Consider the following 3,147-nt stretch of genomic DNA (forward strand, 5'->3'; position numbering starts at 1 on the left):
TTAAATATCTCGGTCCAATGGTTTTTCCTAAACCAAACCGGTCCAAAACGATTAAAACTCAATCTGGTCGAACCAGAAAATCAGTGGTGTCGACCGACACCCCCTTGGTGTCGATCGACACTCTTACCCAAAACGCACAGTTTTGGTTCACGGGTGTTACAATATGTTACCTCTATGCCGATTCTATGAATAAGAACAAGAGATTTACACCTTCGAGTTCTCTAGTTTTATAACAGTATTGTTTATGTTATTCGTTGTTGTGTGTTTGTGGTTAGGTGACTAGTGGATATTGGACCACTAGTTTAGTTTAGATTATTATTATTATTAAAAAACTGGTCGGGTCGTTTCACCAAAGTTTTGACATTTTATGATGGGCTTAAAAGACGAAAAATGTTGGTTTAGTAAAAAGAAAATAACACTTTTTATTATTTGGCTTATAAATATGAAATCTTTGTTACAACAGTATTCAAACACCATCATTCCATAGGAAACATTTTTCACCACCTGTTATTCTACATGGACCGTAAGGTCTTATGCTCCAAACACAAGGTTGATGTTTACATATCTTTATATCGTTAGAATTAAGAATATCAAACCATTTAGACTGATTTTCCCATACAAAGTGACAAAAGAATAAAGTTCTTTTCCAAAAGTTAATAGATGCTCTAAATCCCCAGTGTTGATGAGGAGCTAAAGATTGTGATCCGAGGTCTTTGTTTTTTGATTTGCAGTGTAGTCCTAATTGACTACTAATTGAATATTTTAACCAATATCATTGATGATATCCACATTTATATGCAGACTAGCTTCGCATAAACCACCAAAAAGAAAAACTATAAATATAACACAAGATATTAAGTGAAATGATGATGAGCCATACATTATGAATGACTTTTTTCCAATAATAACTGTGAATGTTTTATAAAAATGAACTTTAAATTATAGCATCTCATCTATTTATACTCCATCACATTTGAAGAATGATTAAATAGTCAAAGGATATAGTACTATTATTTACTCTCGTAAATGGAAATTTATTTATTTATTTTAGAAAAAATGGAAATATCTTTTATTTGCAAAAAGAAAAGAAAAATGCTGACCAACAATAACATTCCATTGGAAACATATTTCTTGACTTGATAATCTACATGGTCCACTAGTTCTTATAATCCAAACACATGGTTGATGTTTGCATATATGTTTATCTATGTTAGCATCAAGAATATCAAAACATCTAGACTTATTTCTCTTTTTTTTTTTTTTAAGTGACAAAAAGATAGAGTTGTGTCCATAAGTTAATAATTCCTCCAAAAATGTGATATGAGATCTTTGTCCACTATGTTTGAATATTTATTACTTATCTTATTATATAAATCTTAATGTCAAAATTACTCATTAACAATATCGTGATACATGTCAATTGTATCATTCAGATGTTGACATATGTCAATTATAAATTTATTAAAATTTTAAAAAATAAAAATGTAAAAATTCAAAATCTAACATAAAAAGGTTTTCTAAAAAAGTAAAATAGAGAAAAGAAAACCTAATTTTATTTAAAATCTTTTAAAGAAAAAAACTTTTAAAGAAAAAAAACCTTTATAAACTTCCAAATAAAAAACAAAACAGTTAACAGTTTTAAAAATATTAAAAGACAATTATAAGAAAATTATAAAATTTAAACAGCTTTAAAATATAAAAATACCATTACAAATAAATGATATATATATATCATAAATTTTGAATTATAATATAGTTTATTTATTTTAATTTTAAATTGCTGATTTGGCAAGAAAAAGGAGTACTTATCATATAAAAATGATTGTGAAAATATACAATTAATTACTGTTTATAAAAAAAATCTAAATACTCACATTTACATAAAGAAAAAGATTTTTTTTTAAATAGATCGTCTCATATTTTTTTTACCAATCAAATAATTTATTCAAAAAACTGCTATTGTAATATAGAAGATAGGAGTATGTAATATTAACGTATGCGTTTTTTTAACTATAAAAAAATTAAAGAGAAGAGACATATAATAGGTTATTTAATGTGTATATAGAGGTAATTTGTTGGTAGTAGTAAAGACTAAAGAGTATATTTTAAATATTTGTGTGTACAAATAGACTTTTAGTGGTAATGTATATAGTAGATTTGTAAATAGATATACATTAGTGTATTATAGCAAAAAAAATAACTATTTTCTATAACTAAAAGTTTATCTCTTTACTTTTATACATTGTTTTTACTTATGAAAAGAGTTATTTATGAAAAGAATTAAATCTATATTCTTTGTTAAATTTAATTTTATTTTAATAACTTTTAACTCATTTACAACTATTTTCTTTAACTCAAAGTGTATCTATTTACTTTTTTTTTCAACCAAACAATAAACTAATAGGAAATTCCTCGGTTAGTTATCCAAGCTGGAGGGAAGGGGTTTACAAAAGAAACTTCAGAGATAATAGAACGCGAAGCACGGGCAAGACAATCTGCCTTCGTATTTGACGCACGCGGGATCCAAGAGATATAGAATTGTGGGAAGGACTCCAGCGAGTTAAACTCATCGAGCAGGTTGGAGAAGGACGACCAATCTTCAGGGACTGCACAATATTTAGTAACTCAGCACAATCAGTCTCGAAATGTTGACAAGCGATCCCTGCAGCATGTATCCTCTCCATGACCGACAACAATGCTTCTAACTCCGAATGTAGGGGAGGGGCTCCGTCTTAGACACTTGGCCCCCAACAACAAGGTTCGCTCCTCACCAACGCAACACTACCAGCCCAATCCTGAATGCACATTGGTTGCTTTCCAAGAATCATTAATCTGACAACCATGTGAAGAAACCTGGACATCCGAAGACGGGGATGGAGCTGGCATGATATCGTAAAAGAGGGCGCCTCTTCCCAGGACAACTTACCGTCCAAAATCATTTGCCTCAATCTCTAAACGTTGAAAAACTTTTTTCTTTATGGTCTTGCAGATTGCCCATAAATTCTATGGTAATTGAAAAAGTTGATCAGGATTACCCTGTTGAGAGGCACCTTTCCAGAAAACAAAATCCAAATTCGAGTACACCGACTCATATAGAAAACCCTCTGACGAGACCAGAGTCGGAGATAAATCTCAAACTTCACACGA

At 30.0% G+C, this 3,147-nt stretch overlaps 1 pseudogene; it reads right to left on the reverse strand.

The window, feature by feature from the left end:
* Positions 467-882, reverse strand: LOC109125427 (annotated as a pseudogene).

The sequence above is a fragment of the Camelina sativa genome, chromosome 7 (assembly GCF_000633955.1).
Source record: "Camelina sativa cultivar DH55 chromosome 7, Cs, whole genome shotgun sequence".
Classification (NCBI taxonomy): domain Eukaryota; kingdom Viridiplantae; phylum Streptophyta; class Magnoliopsida; order Brassicales; family Brassicaceae; genus Camelina; species Camelina sativa.